Source organism: Callithrix jacchus, chromosome 7 (assembly GCF_049354715.1).
Source record: "Callithrix jacchus isolate 240 chromosome 7, calJac240_pri, whole genome shotgun sequence".
Classification (NCBI taxonomy): domain Eukaryota; kingdom Metazoa; phylum Chordata; class Mammalia; order Primates; family Cebidae; genus Callithrix; species Callithrix jacchus.
The window spans coordinates 27,713,380-27,739,082 of record NC_133508.1 but is presented as its reverse complement, the minus strand read 5'-3'; the positions used below and the strand labels follow the sequence as shown (position 1 = coordinate 27,739,082).

Genomic DNA, 25,703 nt, shown 5'->3' with positions numbered 1-25,703 from the left:
GTGGCCGAAAACTAAGTTTACAAAATACAGAATGGATGCTACAGATTTCACTGCTGTAGAGAAAACGTCTGACACTTCTAGTAGCCACAGTGGAGCTGTTTCCCAATGCCAGCCCCAAGCGGGGCCAGCTCAGCCTGAGGTGGGCGGAGCCGTCCTGCGATTCTGAGATCCAGGAGGTGGAGGTGGAGGTGGAGTTGGGAGCAACGCCAGACACCTCTGCTTGGAGCCTGCCCAATCTGATGCGGGGACCCTGACCTGCAGCACAGCGGCGACCAGAAGACGCCCAAAGGTAGGGAGGCCACAGATACCGCTTGCTCTCAGGAGCTCCTCTGGCCATTGCTGACCCAAGCTTCCCCGCAGAGGCAGGCACAGCCTGGGGCTCCTCCCTCCTGCACTTAGTTCGCTTTACTAGGCCCAGGCCCCGAGCAAGAGGCCTGGCTCTAGGACTCACAATATCATATGTTCAACTCTAGACCAGAACTCTATACTAAAGTAATGTCAGAGGTTTTCTTATCGTTTCTAATCACGAAAAATGTTTTTTTCATAGAGACAGGGTCTCGCTGTGTTGCCCAGGCTGTTCTCAAACTCCTGGTCTCAAGTGATTAACCCACCTTGGCCTCCCACGTTGCTGGGCTGACAAGCAAGAACCACCACACCTGGGCTTTGGAGGGGCTCCTGCTCGGCGTGTTTCAGCTGGTCTTCCTGAGCAGCTGTCAGGAAGATGCTCCTGCAGCACCGTTTCAAATCTTTCTGCAAAAATCCAGTGGATCCTGTGATTTATTAACATAGAATAGTCTATTATTTGTAGAAGAGAAGCTAAACAATTCACAGTTAGTAACCTATGGCCTAGAAATTTTTATTTACTGATCAACACAACTGTTTATAGATGCTTGTGTTACAAAAATGCAGATTCCTAATCATCCCCAAGGAGAAGTGATCCACTGAAAGGCAACCTGGGAGGGAGTTTAGGATTGTTCTGAGGCTGTGAAAACCAATGAAATTCACACGTAAGAGGGAAGAGAAAGGGAATCCGCATGTTTTGATCCTACACGTGCTGGGTGTAACTTGGCCTTTCAGTTTACTCATCTGTAAAAGGTGGGATTGTTATGAGGACTGCATAAGGTAAGTGTGTAAAAATCTGGGAATGATGTCTGTAATTTAAAGACAAAGTTGTTATGTGACTTCAATAAGGTAAGTAAAAATCTACACAATGTCTTTAATTTTGTGATTGTTCAATATATAAAGAAGGATTATTTTTCTTTAATTTTTGGACAAGTATATAAAATTAGTATTATAAATATTTTTGAGATAATCAAAGAATCAGTAAGTTTAAATAAATCACCATAGTCAGGAAGCAATTCACAATATATTTACTGGGTAAGTGCTAGTTAAAAGTAGAAATGGGCCAGGTACAGTGGCTCAGGCCTGTAATCCCAGCACTTTGGGAGGCCGAGGTGGGTGGATCACCTGAGGCCCAGAGTTCAAGACAATCCTGACCAACATGGGGAAACCCTGTCTCTACTAAAAACCCAAAATTAGCTGAGTATGGTGTTGCATGCCTGTAATCTCAGCTCCTTGGGAGGCTGAGGCAGGAGAATTGTTTGAACCCAGGAGGTGGAGGTTGCACTGAGTCGAGATTGCACCATTGCTCTCCAGCCTGGCCAAAAAGAGTGAAATTTCATCTAAAAAAAAAAAAAAAGTAATGATGATCACAATGAAAATCTTGCATTATATGGTGGTTTTCTCTCACCTAAGCCTCCCGGTTTGTTGAAACTATAGATTCACAATTGTTCTATCAAATTCTTCGTTAGAAAAACATGTTGCACTTAGTATATAAATTTTGAAAAATTTTCTCAGTCTTAATTTTCTTAAATATGTGTATTTAAAATTAAGAATGTAATTGTGAATATGTATTAACATATTTCATATATCGTATCAATTATATATATCATATAAATCAAAAGATCACAGAATAATCTCAGTTCGTGGCATTGTTTTTTCTGAGAGCACCTGCAAAATTGCATTCTGTGTAGTTTCCAGAAAACTCAGAGGCCATGGGGTATGAGGGTCTTTGAAAGTCAGGTTGTACTTGAGGTACGTTAGGATACAGAAATTTCACCAGAATTCATGTTTATAATTCACAGTAAAGAAAGTTGCTACCAGCTACCAACAAATGAAAGGTGGGATGGGGTAGTTGGGGGGGGGCAGGGCTTTGTGAGCCAGTGCCCAGACTCCCACCTCACAAATGACAGGCCGACGCCTAGAGGGAACTCACATCCTGATTGGTTCCTCCTAAGCAGAACACGACGTGGTTGGCAGGGCAACCAGCCTTCATTAGGTGGCTTTCATGTAGGGCCTTCTGTGGGTGCCTTAAGTTGGTGCCATTTGGTTGCCTTTCCTGGGGAGAGGCCGAAGGTGCTCAGCTCTGCAGACATGGGGCAAGCAGAGGCCCAAGCTTCCCCAGAAGAGCAGAGGGGCCCCATGGGGACCATCCTGCTTTGTGGCAAGTGCACCCAAGCCAGCCCCAGGCAGGGCCGGAACAGGGGTTCTGTGGAGCTGTTCTGCAACTTTGTTATCAATGAGCCGGCGGCCAGCAAAGGTACAGGTCGCAGCAGAGAGGAGCAGAAGCTCCTGAAACATGCTGTCCCCCATTGCCAGCCCCAAGCAGGGCCAGATAGGGTGCAGTGGACAAAGTCATCCTGCACTGTGGGATCCATGAGCCACAGGTGGGAGCAGCTCCAGACACCCATGCTTGGAGCCTGCCAAATCTGATTCCGGAGTCCTGACCTGCAGCACGCTGGTGACACGACCAGAAGACGCCCAAAGGTAGGGGGACCACAGATACCTTTGGCTGTTGCTGACCCAAGGTACCCCCAGAGGCATCCATAGCCCCAGGCTCCTGCCTCCTGCCCCTAGTTGGCTTTCCTAGGCCCAGGCCCTAGGCAGGAGGACTGGCTCTGCCTGTACTGCCCACCCCTTTGTATTTCCCTGTTGCATCCAGACGGTTTCTTTTCTCCTCGCTTCCAAAATGCTCACTTCTAGGCCCTCTTCTTCTTCTCCTTGGCTGGTCAGAAACTAAGTTTTCAAAATACAAAATGGATGCTACAGATTTCAGTGCTGTAGAGGAAATGTCTGAAAGCTCTTCTATTTCAACCTAAGTAGCCATATGGGGACTCACAATTTTACATCTCAAGTTCTATACCAAATTTCTCTATTCCAAAGCAATGGCAGAGGATTATAGGTACTCTGCCTGATTCGAATAATAAAAAATAATCATTTTTTTATAGAGACAGGGTCTCACTCTGTTGCCCAGGCTGGTCTCAAACACCTGGCCTCTAGTGATTCACCCTCTTTGGCCTCCCACATTGCTGGGATGACAGGCAAGAACTACCGCACCTGGCCGCTGGAGGCGCTCTCGCTTTGTGTGCTTCTGCAGGTCTTCCTGCACAGCTGTCAGTTACATGGTCCTACAGCATAGTTCCACCCTTTCTGCCCAAGTTCAGTGGATACTGTGATTTTTTACATGGAATAGGCTTTTATTTATTGCAAAGAAGCTAGACAATTCAAAGTAAGTAACCTATGGCCTAGCAAATTTCATTTCTTGATCAACACAGCTTTTAAAATGTGTTGCTTTTGGTCTAAATATGCAGATTCCTAATCATCCCCCAAGAAACAGGGAACCACTGCAAGGCAAACTGGGAGGATGTTTAGGATTGTTCTGAGGCGTGAAAGCCACTGAAATTCACACATGAGGGTGTAGAAAAGGGAATCCGTCTGTTTGATCCCTCTGTGTTCTGGGTATAACTTGGTCCTCATTAAATTGCACCATTCTTGGCATCAGAGAAAACTGGAGATGAATCCCAGTTCCATTCCTCATTATGAGGTCATAATGAATGTGTTTCTAACTCATTTAAGAATCATGGCAAAGTGCTTGTAATTCAAAAGAGAGGGTCATTATGAGGCTGCTATAAGGTAAGTGTGGACGCAATGCCTATAATTTTGTAAGTGTTCAACATATGGAGAAGAAGGATTATTTCTGTCTCATTTAATTTTTAGAGCAAGTTTATAAAATTGATGATACTCACATTTTTTAAATAATCAAACCAAGGACCAGAAAGACCAAACAAATCACCACAGTCACAAAGCAATTCACAATACATTTACTGCATAGATTTTACTTTAAAGTACCAATGATAATCACATTGAAAATCTTGTATTTTGTGGTGGTGTTCTCTTACATAAACATTTCATATTGTTGAAACTATAAATTCTAACTTGCTCTATCAAAGTGATCATTAGAAAATGTGATGTACTTGGTGTGTACAGTTTAGAAAATTTCTATGTTTAGTCTTCTGAATTTGACTGCATATGTATATTATTTTAAAAGCAGTAAAACAAATATATGTGGATTGAATGTATATATATGTATATATAAAATATGACTTGACATTATAGAGTAGGCATAGCTCATGGAAAGCCGTTTTTCTGAAAGCACCTGCAGAAATCTGGTTTTTTTCATTTCTAAAAATCTCAGAGCTTATAGGGGAAAGGGGGTTCTAGGAATCCCAGATAGTGCATGAGGCAGATTTGGTTTCAGTAATTTTAACATTATTCACTGTAAGATGATGATCGCTAGGAACATCATCACAGTGGGAAACCTGAAATCTCCTAGCAGCCAGCAATGAATAAAGGTGGGGCAGGGCTGCTGGCAGGGTGGGACCAATGGCAGGGTGGGGCTTTGGAGCCATGTGCCTGTGCTCTCATGTTCCAAGTTTAGGGGGAGGCATGCAGGGGACTCTGGTCGTGATTGTTTCCTCTTAACCAGGATGCAGTCTGAATGGCAGGGCAACTGGCCTTTACCTGGCAACCTTCACTGGGTGCCCTCATTGGTTGCCTTGGCTTGGCACCCTCAGTTGGTGGCCTTGAGTTGTTGGGCAGCAGTGGAAGGAGCTCCATCGATGTTCTCTCCTCCCACAGTCACAGCTCTCAGGCTTGACTGGATGTTGCATCCAGGCCCATTCTGAATAAACCAGGCAGGGTGATGGCTGTTGCAGTAGGTCAGCTCAGGGTGACCAGATGAGGCAGGGTGGGGCTGTTAGTAGTGTGCAGCTCCATGGCCTGGGTGCTGCCTGTGCCACCCATGCCTATGCGGGGAAGAGGTGACAGGTGCTAAGCTCTGCAGACATGGGGGCCGGTGAATGCCCAAGCTGCCTGAGATGTGCTGAGCTGCCCCTTGTGGATCACACTGACCACATGCACCAAAGACAGCCCAAGGCATGGCCAGGCAGGGATTCTGTGGAGCCATTCTGGGCTCTGACATCTATGAGTGGGTGCCCAACCATGGCACAGTCCCAGCAGAAAGGAGCAGAGGTGTGTAGAACAACCTGTCCCCCAGTTCCAGCCTGAAATGGGGCAAGCTCAGGGTGCAGTGGGAAGAGACGTCCTGACACTCTGAGATCTACCACGCCGAGGTGGCAGTATGCCAGACCTCGCTGCTGTGGAGCCTGCACAGTTGAATTTCGGAGCCAGAGAGGGTCCTGACTTGCAGCACATTGGCGACCAGAAGACATCCAAAGGTAGGGAGGTGACAGACACTGCTTGGCCTCAGGAGCTTATCTGGCCATTGTTCACCCAAGGTTGCACCTGGAGGCATCCACAGCATGGAGCTCCTCCCTCCTTCCCCTAGTTAGCTTTCTTAGGCTCAGGCCACACAAAAAAGGACTGGGTCTGCCTTGCCTTCCCAGCTTATCTTAGTTCCCTGCTGGGACCATCCAGTTTTCTTCCTCCTTCCTACCCCAATGCTGAGTTCTGGGACCTCTTCTGCTTCCCTCATGCTGGCCAGAAACTAAGTTTCTAAACTACAAAAAGAATGCTCCAGATTTCATTGCTGTAGAGGAAATGTCTAACATTTCTTCTATTTAAACTCAAATACCCCTATTGGGACTCAGAATTTCATATGTTGATTTCTGTACTAGAGCTCTGTATTTTCAAGCAAGGTCAGAGGGTCAGAGGTATGTCCTCTTGATTCTAATCATTTTTAAAAAAAAAATTTTGGTAGAGGCAGGGTCTCACTGTGTTCCCCAGGCTGGTCTCTAATTCCTGGTGTCAAGTGATTCACCCACTTTGGCTTCCAACATTGCTGGGCTGACAGGCAAGAACCAGCACACCTGGACTTTGGAGGTGCTCTTGCTTTGCAGGTTTCCACTGCTCCTCCTACCCAGCTGTCAGTGAGATGCTCCTGAGGCATCATTCCAAAGTTTTCTAGACAAATTCAGTGAATCCTGTGATATTTTACATGTAATAATACCTTTGCTTATTGCAGATAAGCTAGAAAAATTACAGTTAGTAACCTAGGCCCTAGAAATGTTCACATCTATTTTTTTTGTTTTTGAGATAAAATTTTGCTCTTGTTGCCCAGGCTGGAGTGCAATGACAGCATCTTAGGTCATTGTAACCTCTGCCTCCTGGGTTCAAGTGTTTCTCCTGCCTTAGCCTTCTGAGTAGCTGGGATTAGAGGCATTCAGCATACACTCAGCTAATTTTGTCCTTTTTAGTAGAGATGGAGTTGCACCATGTTGGTCAGGCTTCTCTCAAACTCCTGACCTCAGGACATCTGCCCGCCCTGGCTTCCCAAAATACAGATGAGAGCCACCATCCCTGGCCAGAAGTTTCATTTCTCAATCAACAAACCTCTTTCTAAGAAGATGCTTGTAGTCTAAATATGCAGATTTCTAGTCATTTCTAAAAGGTAGGGAACCACGGCAAGGCAACCTGGGAGGGAGTTTAGGTTAATTCTGAGGTTGGGAAAGCCATTCAGATTCACACATAAGAGGGTAGAGAAAGGGCTTCCACATGTTTTGACTGCCTCCATGTGCTCAGTGTAACTTGGTCTTGGTTGTTACGTTGCACTGTCTTTGGCATCAGAGAGAACTGGATTTGAATCCCAGTTCCATCACTCATTAGGACGTGATGATGAATGTGTTTTTGACTCCTCTGAACCTCAGTTTGCTCATCCATAAAAAAATGGTATTATGAGCCTTCCATATTATTAGAGTATAAAAATTGGTGTGGACAAAATGCCTGTAATTTAAAGGATAGGGTTTTTAAAGGCTTCAATAAGGTAAGTGTGTAAAAATCTGGACACAATGCCTGTAATTTTGTAAGTCTTCATTCTATAGAGAAGGAGGATAATTTTTTTTTAATTTTTAGAGCAAGTTTATAAAAACTGGTGTTACTTATATTTTTGAGATAATCAAACCAAGGATCTGAAATATTAAATGAGTCACAATAGTTACAGTGCGGTTCACAATACATTTATTGGGTCATTGAAAATAGCAATACTGATCACATATCAAATCTTGTATTAAGAGAATACTTTTCTCTTACAAAAGGCTCTTGTTTGTTGAAGCCATCGATTCTAAGTTGCTGTCTAAAGTGATCATTAGGAAACTGTGATAAACTTAGCGTATAAATTTAGAAAATGTGCTCTATTGTTCTTGTTAATTTGATTGAATATGTAGGTAAATTTCAAAAATGTATATGGAATATGTATGAATTGAATGCATATGTATATATATGAAAAAGATAATTAGACATCACACAGTAAACTTAAGCTCATGGCAATTTTTTTTCTGAAAGCAGGTATAGAAATCTGTCATTTTTGTAGTTTGTAAAAAACTCAGAGGTTATAGAGGAAAGGAGGTTCTATAAATTCCACCTAGTGCAAGAGCCAGATTTGGCTTCAGGAATTTTAGAATAATTCATTGTAAGGTAATAATCCCTAGGAACTTCAACACAGTGAAAAACCTGAAAGCTCTTAGCAGCCAGGAATGAATGAAAAGTGGGATGTGGTGGCTGGCAGGGTGAGGCCTTGTGAGCCATGTGCCTGGTCTCTCAAGTTCCAAGTTGGCAAGGACACGTGGAGGGGACTCTGGACCTGATTGTTTCCTCTTAACCAGGATACAGACTGGTTGTCGGGGCAACCGGCCCTCACCTGGTGGCCTTCAGAGGGTGCCTTCATTGGTTACCTTTGTTTAGTGCCCTCAGTTGGTGGCCTCAGTTGGTGCTCTTTCGTTGTTGGTCTTCAGTTGGTTTGGTAGTGGTGGAAGGAGAAGGAGCTCCTCCTGTGCTCTCTCCTCCTAAAGTCACAGTTCTCAGGCTTGTTGCACCTACCCACACTATAAATAAACCGGGCAGGTTCACGACTTTTACAGACAAGTCAACTCAAGGTAGGTGGGTGAGGTAAGATGTGAACTGCTAGTGGGATGCAGCCCTATGGCCAGGGTTGCCTGTGCCAGTGTGACTTTGCTGGGAAGAGGCAGCATGTTCTGACTTCTGCAGACATAGAAGCGAGTGAAGGCCCAAGCTGCCTGAGAACAGAGTTGCCCCAAGGGGACCACCCTGTAGTATCTCAGATGCGCCAAAGGCAGCACCAGGCAGGGCCAAAGCAGGGGTTCTGTGAAGCCATCCTGGGACGCTGACATCTATGAGTGAGTGGCCAGAAAAGGCAGAGACACCAGAAAAGAGGAGCAGAGGCACCCAGAACATGCTGTCCCACAATGCCAGACCCAGGCAGGGCCATTTCACAGTGTGGTGAGATAAACCATCCTGATACTCCAAGATCTAGGAGGTGGAGGTGGGGGTGTCTCCTGACCCGACTGCTTTGGGGCCTGCCCAGTTGGGTTTGGGAGCTGGCCAGGGTCCTGACTTGCAGCACGTTGGCAACCAGAAGACGACCAAAGGTAGGGAGGCAACAAATACTGCTTGGCTCATCTATATGTTATGTTATGCTCATCTATAAAAAGTTGTATACAGTGGGAGCTCCTCAGGCCATTGCTGACTCAAGGTTCCCCCAAAAGACATCCACAGCCTGGAGCTCTCCCTCCTGTCCCTCATTACCTTTGGCAGCCCCAGGCCCCAAGCAGGAGGACTGGCTCTGCCTCGAGTCCCCACCCATTCTTCTTTCTTCCTATCCCAATGCCCATTTCAGTTTCCTCTTCACCTTGTCCCAGGCTACCTCAATACTAGTTGTCAAAATTTAAAATGTAAGCTACAAATTTCTTTGGATAGAGAAAATGTCTGACAGCTTTTCTGGTTAAACTTAAGTAGCAATGGTGAGACTTACAATTTCGTATCTTAAATTCCACACCATGACCCTTTATCATAAAGTGATGCTAGAGGCACTATTCTGGATTCTCATCTTATAAAATGATTTTCTGTGGAGACAGGGTCTCACTGTGTTACCCAGGCTAGTCCCAAACTCCTGGCCTCAAGTGACCTGCCCACCTTGGTCTCCCACATTGCTAGGGTGACAGGCAGGAGCCACCACACCTGGCCTTTGGAGGTGCTCTTGTTTTGTGTGTATAGTCTGGTCTTCCTGCACAGCTGTCAGGAAGATGCTCCCACAGCATAGTTCTAAATCTTTCTGCAAACTCAGTGGATCCTGTGACTTTTTTACATGGAGTAGCCCTGTGTTTTATAGAAAAGCTAGACAAATCACGGTTAATAACCTAGGGCCTAGAAAATTTTATTTCTTGATCAACACATCTCTTGGCCTAGAAAATGTCTTTTCTTAATCAAAGCACCTGTTTATAAGGAGCTAAATATGCAGCTTAGTAATCATCCCCAAGAAAAAGGGAACCACTGCAAGACAACCTGGGAGGGAGTTTAGGATTGTTCTGAGGCCGTAAAAAACAAGGAAATTCACACAAAAATGGGCAGAGAAAGGGAACCCACGTGTTGTGACTCCCTCCATCTGCTGGGCACAATTAATCTTTGTTATGTTGCACAACTTTGGTGTCAGGAAGAATGAAATTGGAATCCCAACTCAGTCACTCATTATGACATGGTAGGGAATGTGTTTCTAACTCCAGTGAGCCTCAGTTTGCTCATCTATAACGGATGGGAGTGTTATCTGACTTCCGTAAGTTATGTGTATAAAACTCTGGCCACAATGCCTATAATTTAAAACATGAGGTTGTTTTGGGGCTTCCATAAGGTAAGTGTGTAAAATCTGGGCATAATGACTGTAATTAGAACTTGGGGTTGTTATGTGGCCTCCGTAAGGTAAGTGTGCGAAAATCTGGACACGACGTCTATAAATTGGTAAGTGTTCAATATATGCAGAAGGAGAATTATTTTTCCCTCATCTAATTTTTAGAGTAAGTTTATAAATTGTTGTTATATTTTGCAGTTAACCGAACTAAGAATCAGAGAGATTGAATAAGTCACCATAGTCACAAAGCAGTTCACAATACATACTGGGTAATTGTTATTTATTACAGCAAGGAGGATCACGTTTAAAATACTGTATTATGTGGTGGCTTCTCTTACATAAGCCTCTTTCTTATGGAAGAAACCATGAATTTTAAGTTGTTACATGAAAGTGAGCAATAGAAAATTGTGATAAAGCTTAGTGTATAAATTTTAGAAAATTTCCTCTATTAGTCTTAATTTGCTTGAATATGTGTGTTATTTTCAAAAAATGTAAATTGAACATATACCTATTGAATACATTTGTGTATATGTATATGCTTAAAACTTTACATTAGAGGGTAGCCATAAGTCATGGCAATGTTTTTTTCTGAGAGGGTAGCCATAAGTCATGGCAATGTTTTTTTCTGAAAGCACATGCAGAAATCTGTCATTTCTCTAGTTTCTATGAAGCTTAGAGGTTATGGGGGAAAGGGGGTTCTATGAATCCAAGACACTGCATGAGGCACATTTGATTTCAGTAATTGTAGCATGATTCGTTATAAGGTGATGATCCCTAGGAACCTCAGCACAGTGAGAAACCTGAAAGCACCCAGCAGCCAGCAATGAATGAAAGCTGGGGCAGGGCCAATGGCAGGGTGTGGCCTTGGAGCCATGTGCCTGTGCTTTCAAGTTCCAAGTTTAGGGAGAGGCATGCAGGGGACTCTGGGCCTGATTGTTTCCTCTAAACCAGAATGCAGTCTGGATGGCAGGGCAACTGGCTTTCACCCAGTGACCTTCACTGGGTGCCCTCATTGGTTGCCTTGGCTTGGCACCCTCAGCTGGTGGTCTTCAGTTGGTGGCCTTGAGTTGTTGGGCAGCCGCAGAAGGAGCTCCATCAATGTTCTTTCCTCCCACAGTCACAGCTCTCAGGCTTGTTGCATCCAGGCCCATTCTGATTAACCAGGCAGGGTGGTGGCTGTTGCAGATAAGTGGGCTCAGGGTGAGCCGGTGAGGCAGGGTGGGGGCTGCTAGTTATATGCAGGTCCATGGCATAGTGCTACCTATGCCAGATATGCCTATGCTGGGAAGAGGTGGCAGGTGCTGAGCTCTGCAGACATGGGGGCTAGTGAAGGCCCAAGCTGCCTGAGATGTGCTGAGCTGCCCCTTGTGGATCATGCTGACCACATGCCCCAAAGACAGCCCAAGGAGGCTTTGCTGGTGCAGGGGTTCATCGGAGCCAATCTGGGCTCTGACATCTGAGTTGGTTGCTAACAAAGAGCCAAGCCCCAGCAGAGAGGAGCAGAGGTGCCCAGAACATGCTGTACCAATGCCAGCCCCAAGTGGGGCAAGCTCAGGGTGCAGTGGGAAGAGACGTCCTGACACTCTGAGATCTACCACCGAGGTGGCAGTACGCCAGACCTCGCTGCTGTGGAGCCTGCACAGTTGAATTTCGGAGCCGGAGAGGGTCCTGACTTGCAGCACATTGGCGACCAGAAGACATCCAAAGGTAGGGGGGCGACGAACACTGCTTGGCCTCAGGAGCTTCTCTGGCCATTGCTCATCTATAATGGATGGGAGTGTTATCTGACTTCCGTAAGTTATGTGTATAAAACTCTGGCCACAATGCCTATAATTTAAAACATGAGGTTGTTTTGGGGCTTCCATAAGGTAAGTGTGTAAAATCTGGGCATAATGACTGTAATTAGAACTTGGGGTTGTTATGTGGCCTCCATAAGGTAAGTGTGCGAAAATCTGGACACGACGTCTATAAATTGGTAAGTGTTCAATATATGCAGAAGGAGAATTATTTTTCCCTCATCTAATTTTTAGAGTAAGTTTATAAATTGTTGTTATATTTTGCAGTTAACCGAACTAAGAATCAGAGAGATTGAATAAGTCACCATAGTCACAAAGCAGGTAGGGGCCACTGGCATCCATAGCATGGGGCTCCTCCCTCCTTCCCCTAGTTAGCTTTCTTAGGCTCAGGCCACAAGCAAAAGGACTGGGTCTGCCTTGCCTTCCCAGCTTATCTTGGTTCCCTGCTGGGTCCATCCAGTTTCCTTCTTCCTTCCTACCCCAATGCTGAGTTCTGGGACCTCTTATGCTTCCCCCATGCTGGCCAAAAACTAAGTTTCTAAACTACAAAATGAATGCTACATATTTTATTGCTGGAGAGGAAATGTCTAACATTTCTTCTCTTTAAACTTAACTAGCCCTATTGGGAGTCACAATTGCATATCTTGATTTCTGGACTACAGCTCCGTATTTTCAAGCAAGGTCAGAGGGTCAGAGGTATGTCCTCTTGATTCTAATCATTAAAAAATTGTTTGTAGAGGCAGGGTCTCACTGTGTTCCCCAGGCTGGTCTCAAACTCCTGGTGTCAAGTGATCCACCCACCTTGGCTTCCCACATTGCTGAGCAGATAGGAAAGAACCAGCACACCTGGACTTGGGAGGTGCTCTTGCTTTGCGTGTTTCCACTGCTCCTCCTACCCAGCTATCAGTAAGATGCTCCTACAGCATCATTCCAAATCTTTCTGGAAAAATTTAGTGGATCCTGTGACATTTTACATGTAATGTTACCTTTGCTTATTGCAGATAAACTGGACAATTCAGTTAGTAACCTAAGTCCTATAAATTTTTGTATCTTTCTTGAGATAAAATTTTGCTCTTATTGCCCAGTCTGGTGTGTAGTGACATGATCTTATATTGTTGCATCTTCTGCCTCCTGGGTTCAAGCAATTCTCCTACCTTAGCCTTCTGAGTAGCTGAAATTAGAGGCATTTGCCAGACTCTCGGCTAATTTTGTGCTTTTTAGTAGAGATGGAGTTTTACCGTGTTGGTCAGGCTTGTCTCATACTCCTGACCTCAGGACATCTGCCCACCCTGGCTTCCCAAAGTACAGGTGAGAGCCACCATCCCTGGCAAAACGTTTTATATCTCCATTAGCAATCCTGTTTCTAAGCAGATGCTTGTAGTCTAAATATGCAGAATCCTAGTCATTTCCAAGAGAAAAGGAACCACTGCAAGGCAACCTAGGAGGGAGTTTAGGATGGTTCCAAGGCCATGAAAGCCATTCAAATTCACACATAAGAGGGTAGAGAAAGGGAATCCACATGTTCTGACTGCCTCCATGTCCTGAGTATAACTTGGTCATTGTTAAGTTGCAGTACCTATGGCGTCAGGGAGAACTGGATTTGAATCCCAGTTCATCACTCATTAGCATGTGATGGTGACTGTGTTTTTAACTCCTCTGAACCACACTGTGCTCATCTAAAAATGATGGGATTATTTTGAGGCTTCCATAATATAAGTGTGTAAAAATTGGTGTGAGCAAAATGACTGTAATTTAAAGGATAGGGTTGTTTTAAGGCTTCAATAAGGCAAGTGTGTAAAAATCTGGACACAATGCCTATAATTTTGTAAGTCTTCATTATATACAGAAGGAGAATTATTTTTCTCTCATTTCATTTTTAGAGCAAGTTTATAAGACTGGTGTTACTCATATTTTTGACATAATCAAACCAAGGATCCAAAAGATTCAATGAGTCACTATAGTCACAGAGCAGTTCTTACTGAGTAACTGCCTGTGGAAAGTAGCAATGCTGATCACAGTTAAAATCTTGTATTAACAGAATGCTTTTCTCTTACATAAGCCTCTTTGTTTTTGAAGCCATAGATTCTAAGTTGATGTATCAAAGTGATCATTGGGAAACTGACATATTAGTGTATAAATTTTAGAAAATGTCCTCTATTACTCTTATTAATTTGATTGAATATGTGTGTTATTTTTAAAATTGTAAATGGAATATATATGGATTGAATGAATGTGTATATATGTGAAATATAATTAGACATCACACAATAGACTTAGCTCATGGCAATTTTTTTTTCTAAAAGCACCTGCAGAAATCTGTCATTTTTATAGTTTGTAAAAAACACTGAGATTATGTGAGAAAGGAGGTTCTATGAATTCCAGCTAGTGCAAGAGCCAGATTTGGCTTCAGGAATTTTAGCATAATTCATTGTAAGGTGATAATCACTAGGAAGTTCAAAACAGTGAGAAACCTGAAAGCTCTTAGCAGCCAGGAATGAATGAAAGGTGGGATACAGTGGCTGGCAGGGCAGGGCTCGGCCTTCTGAGCCACATGCCTGGTATCTCAAGTTCCAGGTTGGCAGGGACACATGGAGGGGGCTCTGGGCCTGATTGTTTCATCTTAACCAGGATGCGGTCTGGTTGGCAGGGCAACTCGCCTTCACCTGGTGGCCTTCAGAGGGTGCCTTCATTGGTTGTCTTTGTTCAGTGCCCTCAGTTGGTGCTCTTCAGTTGTTGGTCTTCAGTTGGTTTGGTAGTGGTGGAAGGAGAAGGAGCTCCATCTGTGCTCTCTCCTCCTAAAGTCACAGTTCTCAGGCTTGTTGCACCTACCCACACTATAAATAAACCAGGCAGGTTCACAACTTTTACAGACAAGTCAACTCAAGGTAGGTGGGTGAGGTAAGGTGCGAGATGCTAGTGGAATGCAGCACTATGGCCAGAGTTGCAGCACATTGGCGACAAGAAGACAACAAAAGGTAGGGAGGCAACGAATACTGCTTGGCTCATCTGTATGTTATGTTATGCTCATCTATAAAAGATTGGATACAGCAGGAACTCCTCAGGCCACTGCTAACTCAAGGTTCCCCCCAAAGACATCCACAGCTTGGGGCTCTTCCTCCTGACCCTAGTTAGCTTTCCCAGCCCCAGGCCCCAAGCAGGAGGACTGGCTCTGCCTTGAGTCCCCACCCATTCTTCTTTCTTCCTATCCCAATGCCCAGTTCAGTTTCCTCTTCATCTTGCCCCAAGCTGCCTGAATGCTAAGTTTTCAAAATTTAAAAATGTAAGCTACAAATGTCATTGCTATAGAGAAAATGTCTGACAGCTTTTCTAGTTCAACTTAAGTAGCAACTGTGAGACTTACAATTTCATATCTTGAATTCCAGACCATGCCCCTATATCATAAAGCAATGTTAGAGGCATTCATCTTGATTCTAATCATATAAAAAAAATTTTGTAGAGACAGATTCTCACTGTGTTGCCCAGGCTAGTCTCGAACTCCTGGCCTCAAGTGATCCATCCACCTTGGCCTCCCACATTGCTACGGTGACAGGCAAGACCACCACCCCTGGCCCTTGGAGATGCTCTTGCTTTGTGTGTATAGTCTGGTCTTCCTGCACAGCTGTCAGGAATATGCTCCTGCAGCATAGTTCTAAATCTTTCTGCAAATTCAGTGGATCCTGTGATGTTTTTTACATGGAATAGCCCTGTGTTTTATAGAAAGGCTAGACACTTCACAGTTAGTAACCTAGGGCCTAGAAAATTTTATTTCATGATCAACACATCTCTTGGCCTAGAAATTGTCTTTTCTTAATCAAAGCACCTGTTTATAAGGAGCTAAATATGTGGTCTAAATATGCAGCTTAGTAATCATCCCCAGGAAGAAGGGGACCACTGCAAGGCAACCTGGGAGGGAGTTTAGGATTGTTCTGAGGCCATAAAAAACCATGAAACTCACAAAAAAAAAAAGGGGGTAGAGAAAGGGAATCCACATGTTTTCACTCCTCCATCTGCTGGGCACAATTAATCTTTGTTATGTTGCACAACTTTGGTGTCAGAAGGAACTGGATTTGAATCCCAATTCCATCACTCATTATGACATGGTAGGAAATGTGTTTCTAACTCCAGTGAGCCTCAGTTTGCTCATCTATAAAGGATGGGAGTGTTATATACCTTCCATAAGGTATGTGTGTAAAAATCTGGCCATAATGCCTGTAATTTAAAACATGAGGTTGTTCTGGGGCTTCCATAAGGTAAGTGTGTAAAATCTGGGCATAATAAATGTAATTTAAAACATGCGGTTGTTATGTGGCTTTTGTAAGGCAAATACATAAAAATCTGGATACGATGTCTATAAATTTGTAAGTGTTCAATATATGCAGAAGGAGAATTATTTTTCTCTCATCTAATTTTTAGAGCAAGTTTATAAAATTGTTGTTGTATTTTGAGGTTAATCAAACTAAGAATCAGAGAGATTAAATATGTCACCATAGTCACAAAGCAGTTCACAATACATACTGGGTAATTGTTATTTATTACAGCAATGAGGATCACATTTAAAATACTGTATTATGTGGTGGTTTTCTCTTCCATAAGCCTGTTTCCTTGTTGAAACCATGAAGTTTAAGTTGCTCTATGAAAGTGATCAATAGAAAATTGTGATGAAGCTTAGTGTATAAATTTTAGAAAATTTCTTCTACTAGTCTTGTTAATTTGCTTGAATGTGTGTGTCATTTTCAAAAAACAGAAGTTGAACATATATGTATTGAATACATTTGTGCATATGTATGTGTTTAAAACTTTACATTATAGGGTAGGCTTAAGTCATAGCAAAGTTTTTTTTCTGAAAGCACATGCAGAAATCTATCATTTTTCTAGTTTCTATGAAGCTCAGAGGTTATGGGGGAAAGGGGGTTCTATGAATCCAAGACACTGCATGAGGCAGATTTGGTTTCAGTAATTGTAGCATCATTCATTATAAGGTGATGATCCCTAGGAACCTCAGCACAGTGAGACACCCGAAACCTCCCAGTAGCCAGCAATGAATGAAAGGTGGGGTGGAGCCTATGGCAGGGCAAGGCCTTAGAGCCGTGTGCCTGTGCTCTCAAGTTCCAAGTGTAGGGGGAGGTATGCAGCGGACTCTGGGCCTGATTGTTTCCTCTTAACCAGGATGCAGTCTGGATAGCAGGGCAACTGGCCTTCACCTGGTGGCCTTCACTGGGTACCCTCATTGGTTGCCTTGGCTTGGCACCCTCAGCTGCTGGTCTTCAATTGGTGGCCTTGAGTTGTTGGGCAGCAGCAGAAGGAGCTCCACCGATGTTCTTTCCTCCCACAGTCACAGCACTCAGGCTTGTCGCATCCAGGCCCATTCTGAATAAACCAGGCAGGGTGGTGGCTGTTGCAGATTAGTCGGTTCAGGGTGAGCAGGTGAGATGGGGGGGCGCTGCTAGTGACATGCAGCTCCATGGCCTGGTGCTACCTGTGCCAGCCATGCCTATGCTGGGAAGAGGTGGCAGGTGCTGAGGTCTGCAGACGTGGGGGCCAGTGAAAGCCCAAGCTGCCTGAGATGCGCTGAGATGCCCTTTGTGGATCACACTGACCACATGCACCAAAGACAGCCCGAGGCATGGCCATGCAGGGATTCTGTGGAGCCATTCTGGCCTCTGATATCTATTAGTGGGTACCCAACAAAGGCACAGTCCCAGCAGAGAGGAGCAGAGGTGCCCAGAACAACCTGTACCCCAGTTCCAGCCCCAAATGGGGGCAAACTCAGGGTGTCGTAGGAAGAGACGTCCTGACACTCTGAGATCTACCACGTGGAGGTGGCAGTATGCCAGACCTCACTGCTTTGGAGCCTGCACGGTTGGATTTGGGAGCCAGAGAGCATCCTGACTTGCAGCACATTGGCAACCAGAAGACACCCAAAGGTAGGGAGGCGACAGACACTGCTTGGCCTCAGGAGCTTCTCTGGCCATTGCTCACCCAAGGTTGCACCTGGAGGCATCCACAGCATGGGGCTCCTCCCTCCTTCCCCTAGTTAGCTTTCTTAGGCTCAGGCCACACAAAAAAGGACTGGGTCTGCCTTGCTTTCCCAGCTTATCTTGGTTCCCTGCTGGGTCCATCCAGTTTTCTTCCTCCTTCCTACCCCAATGCTGAGTTCTGGGACCTCTTCTGCTCCCCCACGCTAGCCAGAAACTAAGTTTCCAAACTGCAAAATGCTACAGATTTCGTTGCTATAGAGGAAATGTCTAACATTTCTTCTATTTAAACTTAAATAGCCCTATTGTGACTCACAATTTCATATCTTGATTTCTGGACTAGAGCTCTGTATTCTAAAGCAAGAACAGAGGGTCAAAAGTACTCTTCTTGATTCTAATCATTAAAAAATTGTTGGTAGAGGCAGGGTCTCACTGTGTTCCCTAGGCTGGTCTCTAACTCCTGGTGTCAAGTGATCCACCCGCCTTGGATTTTCACATTGCTGAGCAGATAGGCAAAACCAGCACACCTGGACTTTGGAGGTGCTCTTGCTTTGCGTGTTTCCTACAGCATCATTTGCTCCTACAGCATCATTCCAAATCTTTCTTCACAAATTCAGTGGATCCTGTTATGTGTTACAAGTAATGTTACCTTGGCTTATTGCAGATAAACAAGACAATTCACAGTTAGTAACCTAGGCCATAGAAATTTTTATATCTTTTTTGAGATAAAATTTTGCTCTTATTCTCCAGGCTAGAGTGTAATGAGACAATCTTAGGTTGTTGCAACCTCTGCCTCCTGGGTTCAAGCAATTTTCCTACCTTAGCCTTCTGAGTAGCTGGAATTAGAGGCATTTGCCAGACTCTTGGCTAATTTTGTCCTTTTTAGTAGAGATAGAGTTTCACCATGTTGGTCAGGCTTGTCTCAAACTCCTGGCCTCAGGACATCTGCCCGCCCTGGCTTCCCAAAGTTCAGGTGAGAGCCACCACCCCTGGCAAAAAGTTTCACTTCTCCATCATTAAGCCTGTTTCTAAGGAGATGCTTGTAGTCTAAATATGCAGATTGCTAGTCATTTCCAAGAGAAAAGGAACCACTGCAAGGCAACCTGGGAGGGAGTTTAGGATGGTTCTGAGGCCATGAAAGCCATTCAAATTCACACATAAGAGGGTAGAGAAAGGGAATCCACATGTTCTGACTGCCTCCATGTCCTGAGTATAACTTGGTCATTGTTAAGTTGCAGTACCTATGGCGTCAGGGAGAACTGGATTTGAATCCCAGTTCATCACTCATTAGCACGTGATGGTGAATGTGCTTTTAACTCCTCTGAACCTCATTGTACTCATCTATAAAAGATGGGATTATTTTGAGGCTTCCATAATATAAGTGTGTAAAAATTGGTGTGAGCAAAATGACTGTAATTTAAAGGATAGGGTTGTTTTAAGGCTTCAATAAGGTAAGTGTGTAAAAATCAGGGCACAATGCCTATGATTTTGGAAGTCTTCATTATATACAGAAGGAGGATTATTTTTCTCTCATTTAATTTTTAGAGCAAGTTTATAAAGCTGGTGTTACTCATATTTTTGACATGATCAAACCAAGGATCTGAAAGATTCTATGAGTCACTACAGTCACAAAGCAGTTCACAATACATCTACTGGGTAACTGCCTGTTGAAACTAGCAATGGTGATCACATTTAAAATCTTATATTAACAGAATGCTTTTCCCTTACATAAGCCTCTTCGTTTTTGAAGCCATAGATTCTAAGTTGATGTATCAAAGTGATCATTGGGAAACTGTGATATATTAGTGTACAAATTTTAGAAAATGTCCTCTATTACTCTTAATTTGATTGAGTATGTGTTATTTTCAAAATTGTGAATGGAATATGTATGGATTGAATGTATATGTATATATACATAAAATATAATTAGACATCAAGGAGTAGACTTAGCTCCTGGCAATTTTTTTTCTGAAAGCACCTGCAGAAATCTGTCATTTTTGTAGTTTGTAAAAAACTCAGAGGTTATGGGGTAAAGGAGGTTCTATGAATTCCAGCTAGTGCAAGAGCCAGATTTGGCTTCAGGAATTTTAGCATAATTCATTGTAAGGTGATAAACCCTAGGAACTTCAAGACAGTGAGAAACCTGAAAGCTCTTAGCCAGGAATGAATGAAAGGTGGGATGCGGTGGCTGGCAGGGTGGGGCCTTGTGAGCCACATGCCTGGTATCTCAAGTTCCAAGTTGGCAGGGACACATGGAGGGGACACTGGGCCTGATTGTGTCCTCTTAACCAGTATATGGCCTGGTTGGCAAAGCAACCCGCCTTCACCTGGTGGCCTTCAGAGGGTGCCTTCATTGGCTACCTTTGTTTAGTGCCCTCAGTTGGTGCTCTTCAGTTGTTGGTCTTCAGTTGGTTTGGCAGTGGTGGAAGGAGAAGGAGCTCCATCTGTGCTCTTTCCTCCTAAAGTCACAGTTCTCAGGCTTGTTGCACCTAGGCCCACTCTGAATAAACCAAGCAGGTTTGCAACTTTTACAGACGAGTCAACTCAAGGTAGGTGGGTTAGGTAAGCTGCGAGCTCTAGTGAGATGCAGCCCTATGACCAGGGTTGCCCATGCCAGTATGACTTCGCTGGGGAGAGGTAGCATGTTCTGAGCTCTGCAGACATAGAAGCAAGTGAAGGCCCAAGCTGCCTGGGAAGAGCAGAGTTGCCCCAAGGGGACCATGCTTAAGTATCTCATGTGCACCAAAGGCAGCACCAGGCAGGGCTGAAGTAGGGGTTCTAAGAAGCCATTTATGGGTGAATGGCCAGAAAAGGCAGAGACACCAGAAGAGAGGAGCAGAGGAGCCCAAAACATGCTGCCCCACAATGCCAGACCCAGGCAGGGCCAGCTCACAGTGTGGTGAACAGAACCATCCTGATGTTCCAAGATCTATGAGGTGGAGGTGGCCAGAGCTCCTGACCTGACTGCTTTGCGGCCTGCCGAGTTGGGTTTGGGAGCTGGCCAGGGTCCTGACTTGCAGCACATTGGTGACAAGAAGACAACAAAAGGTAGGGAGGCAACGAATACTGCTTGGCTCATCTATATGTTATGTTATGATCATCTAAAAAAGATTGGATACAGCAGGAGCTCCTCAGGCCACTGCTGACTCAAGGTTCCCCCCAAAGACATCCACAGCCTGGGGCTCTCTCTCCTGCCCCTAATTAGCTTTCCCAGCCCCAGGCCTCAAGCAGGAGGACTGGCTCTGCCTCGAATCCCCACCCATTCTTCTTTCTTCCTATCCCAATGCCCAGTTCAGTTTCCTCTTCATCTTGCCCCAGGCTGCCTGAAAACTGGGTTTTCAAAATACAAAATGTAAGCTATAGATTTCATTGCTGTAGAGAAAGTCTCTGACAGCTTTTCTAGTTAAACTTAAGTGTCATGGTGAGACTCAAAATTTCGTATATTGAATTCTACACCAGACCTCTTTATGATAAAGCAATGTTAGAGGCACTCTTCTTGATTCCAATCATATGATTTTTTGTAGAGACAGGGTCTCACTTTGTTGCCCAGACTAGTCTCCAACTCCTGGCCTCAAGTGATCCATCCACCTTGGCCTCTCACATTGCTAGGGTGACAGGCAGGAGCCACCACCCCTGGCCTTTGGAGGTGCTCTTGCTTTCTGTGTTTCGGCTGGTCTTCCTGCACAGCTGTCAGGAAGATGCTCCTGCAGCGTAGTTCTAAATCTTTCTGCACAAATTCTATGGATCCTGTGATTTTTTTACGTGGAATAGCAATGTATATTTTAGAAAAGCTAGACAATTCACAGTAACCTGGGGCCTAGAAAATTTTATTTCATGATCAACACATCTCTTGGCCTAAAAAATTGGTTTTCTTAATCAAAGCACCTGTTTATAAGGAGCTAAATATGTGGTCTAAATATGCAGCTTAGTAATCATCCCCAAGAAAAAGGGAACCACTGCAAGGCAACCTGGGAGGGAGTTTAGGATTGTTCTGAGGCCATAAAAACCAATGAAATTCACACATGAAAGGGTGGAGAAAGGGAACCCACGTGTTGTGACTCCCTCCATATGCTGGGTACAACTCAGTCTGTTACGTTGCATCACCTTTGCTGTCAGACAGAATGGAATTTGCATCCGGTTTCCGTCACTCATTATGATGTGGTGGGGAATGTGTTTTTAACTTGGTTGAGCCTCAGTCTGCTCATCAATAAAAGATGGGAGTGTTACGTGATTTCCATAAGGTACATGTGTAATAATCTGGCCATACTGACTGTAATTTAAAACATGAAGCTGTTACATGGCCTTCATAAGGTAAATGTTTAAAAATCGAGGCATAATGCCTATAATTTAAAAGCTGAGGTTGTTATGTGACCTCCATAAGGTAAGTGTGTAAAAATCTGGGCATATTGTCTGTAATTTAAAACATGGGGTTGTTATGTGACCTCCATAAGGTAAGTGTGTAAAAATCTGGGCATATTGTCTGTAATTTAAAACATGGGGTTGTTATGTGACCTCCATAAGGTAAGTGTGTAAAAATCTGACCATAATGACTGTAATTTAAAATACGAAGCTGTGGCTTCCATAAGGTAAGTGTGTAAAAATCTGGGCATATTGTCTGTAATTTAAAACATGGGGTTGATATGTGACCTCCCTAAGGTAAGTGTGTAAAAATCTGAACATATTGTCTGTAATTTAAAACATGGGGTTGTTATGTGGCTTCCTTAAGGTAAGTGTGTAAAAATCTGACCATAATGACTGTAATTTAAAATACGAAGCTGTGGCTTCCTTAAGGTAAGTGTGTAAAAATCTGACCATAATAACTGTAATTTAAAATACGAAGCTGTTACGTGCTTCCATAAGGTAAGTGTGTAAAAATCTGGGCATCTTGTCTGTGATTTAAAACATGGGGTTGTTATGTGGCTTCCTTAAGGTAAGTGTGTAAAAATCTGACCATAATGACTGTAATTTAAAATACGAAGCTGTGGCCTCCATAAGGTAAGTGTGTAAAAATCTGGGCATATTGTCTGTGATTTAAAACATGGGGTTGTTATTGGCTTCCTTAAGGTAAGTGTGTAAAAATCTGACCATAATGACTGTAATTTAAAATACGAAGCTGTTACTTGCTTCCATAAGGTAAGTGTGTAAAAATCTGGGCATCTTGTCTGTGATTTAAAACATGGGGTTGTTATGTGGCTTCCTTAAGGTAAATGTGTAAAAATCTGACCATAATGACTGTAATTTAAAATACGAAGCTGTGGCCTCCATAAGGTAAGTGTGTAAAAATCTGGGCATATTGTCTGTGATTTAAAACATGGGGTTGTTATTGGCTTCCTTAAGGTAAGTGTGTAAAAATCTGACCATAATGATTCTAATTTAAAATATGAAGCTGTTATGTGACTTCCATAAGGTAAGTGTGTAAAAATCTGGGCATATTGTCTGTAATTTAAAACATGGGGTTGTTATTGGCTTCCTTAAGGTAAGTGTGTAAAAATCTGACCATAATGACTGTAATTTAAAGTACGAAGCTGTGGCTTCCATAAGGTAAGTGTGTACACATCTGGGCATATTGTCTGTAATTTAAAACATGGGGTTGTTATTGGCTTCCTTAAGGTAAGTGTGTAAAAATCTGACCATAATGACTGTAATTTAAAATATGAAGCTGTTACGTGCTTCCATAAGGTAAGTGTGTAAAAATCTGGGCATCTTGTCTGTGATTTAAAACATGGGGTTATGTGGCTTCCTTAAGGTAAGTGTGTAAAAATCTGACCATAATGACTGTAATTTAAAATACGAAGCTGTGACTGCCATAAGGTAAGTGTGTAAAAATCTGGACATACTGTCTGTAATTTAAAACATGGGGTTGTTATGTGGCTTCTTTAATGTAAGTGTGTAAAAATATGGCCATAATAACTGTAATTTAAAATACGAAGATTTTATATGGCTTCCATAAGGTAAGTGTGTAAAAATCTGGCCATCATAAGTGTAATACGAAGATTTTACATGGCTTCCATAAGGTAAGTGTGTAAAAATCTGGGCATAATGCATTTAATTTAAAAGATGAGGTTGTTATGTAGCTTCCATAAGGTAAATGTGTAAAAATCTAAACACAATGCCTGTAAGTTTGTAAGTGTTCAATATATAGAGAAGGAGGATTCTTTTTCTCTAATTTTTAGAGCAAGTTTATAAAATTGGTATTATATTTTGTAGATAATCAAACCAAGAGTCAGAGAGAATAAGTAAGTCAGCATAGTCACAAAGCAGTTCACAATACATGCTGGGTAATTTTTATTTATTAGTAGCAATGAGGATCACATTTAAAATACTGTATTACTGGGTGGTTTTCTCTTCCATAAGCCTCTTTCTTTGTTGAAACCATAAAGTTGCTCTATGAAAGTGAACATTAGAAAACTGTGATGAACTTACTGTATAAATTTTAGGAAATTTTCTCTATTAGTCTTGTTAATTAGGTTGAATATGTGTGTTATTTTCAAAAAAGGTAAATTAAATATATATGTATTGAATATATACAACATTTTACATTGTAGGGTAGCCTTAAGTCATGGCAATGTGTTTTTCTGAAAGCACATGCAGAACTCTGTCATTTTTCTAGTTTCTATAAAGCTCGAGGTAATGGGGGAAAGGAGGTTCTACGAATCCCAGCTAGTGCATGAGGCGGATTTGGTTTCAGTAATTTTAACATCATTCATTGTAAGGTGATGATCTTTAGGTACGTCAGCACAGTGAGAAATCTGAAAGCTCCCAGCAGCCAGAAATGAGTGAAAGGTGGGGCGGGGCCTAGTAAGCCTTGTACCTACTCCCTCAAGTTCCAAGTCTGGGGGGAAGTGTGGAGGTGCCCTGGGCCTGATTGTTTCCTCTTAAGCAGGATGTGGTCTGGTTGGCAGGTCAACCGGCCTTCACCTGGTGGCCTTCAGTGGCTGCCCTCATTGGTTGCCTTTGTTTTGTGCCCTCAGTTGGGGGTCTTCAGTGGGGGACCTTTAGTTCATGGGTGGTGGCGGAGGTTGAGGAGCTCCTCTGTGCTCTCTCCTCCCGCAGTCATAGCTGTCAGGTTTGGTGCATTCAGGCCCATTCTAAATCAACCAGGCAGGTTCTGACTGCTGCAGGAAGTCAGTTCAGGGTGGGCAGGTGAGGCATGGTGCAGGCTGTAAGTAGGGTACAGCCCCATGGTCCAGGGCTGTCCATGCCAGCCATGCCTTGCCAGGAGCAGTCAGTAGGAGCTCTGCAGACATATGGGCAGGCAGCGGCCCAAACACCCAAGAAAATCAGAGTTGCCCCATGGGGACGACACTGAGCTGTTGCATGTGCACCAAAGTCAACCCCAGGCAGAGCCCCCACAGGGGTTCTGTGGAGCCATCCTGGAGCTCAGACATCTGAGTGGAAAGCCAGCAAAGGCACAGACCCCAGCAGAAAGGAGCAGAAGTGCCTGGAACATGCTGTACCCCAATGCCAGCCCCAAGCGGGACCAGCTCAGGGTGACGTGAAGGGAGAAGACCTGCAGCTCTGAGATCTACGAGGTGGAAGTGACAGTAGCACCGGACCCCACTGCTTTGGAGCCTGCCCAGTCGGATTTGGGAGCCAGTGAGGGTCGTGACTTGCAGCACATTGTCGACCAGAAGACAACCAAAGGTAGGGAGGCTATGGATACCCCTAGGCCTCAGGACCTCCTCTGGCCCTAATGATGTCGAGTTCCCCCCTGAGGCATCCATAGCCTGGGGCTCCTCCCTCTGCCCTAGTTAACTTTCCTAGGCCCAGGTCCCAAGCAGGAGGACTGGCTCTGCCTCGAGTCCCTACCCCTTCTCTTTCCCTGCTGTGTCCAAATGGTTTCTTTCCTCCTTCCTACCCCGATGCCCAGTTCTGGGCCCTCTTCTTCTTCCCACAGGCTGGCTGAAAGCTGTTTCAGAATATAAAATGTATGCTACA

The 25,703-nt window shown here is 43.9% G+C and overlaps 1 protein-coding gene across 5 annotated transcripts in view; it reads left to right on the top strand.

Moving 5' to 3' along the window:
• LOC128932556 (amyloid beta A4 precursor protein-binding family B member 1-interacting protein-like) overlaps positions 1-25,703 on the top strand; it is a 36,176-nt gene that overhangs the window by 653 nt on the left and 9,820 nt on the right. For 3 of the 5 annotated variants that reach the window (XR_013519603.1, XR_013519602.1, XM_078329665.1), the window contains exon 2: positions 1-25,409. The gene's annotated coding sequence lies outside the window, so the exon portion shown is untranslated. The remainder of the gene's footprint in view (positions 25,410-25,703) is intronic. The other 2 variants (XR_008482509.2, XR_013519604.1) reach the window with 2 other exon arrangements.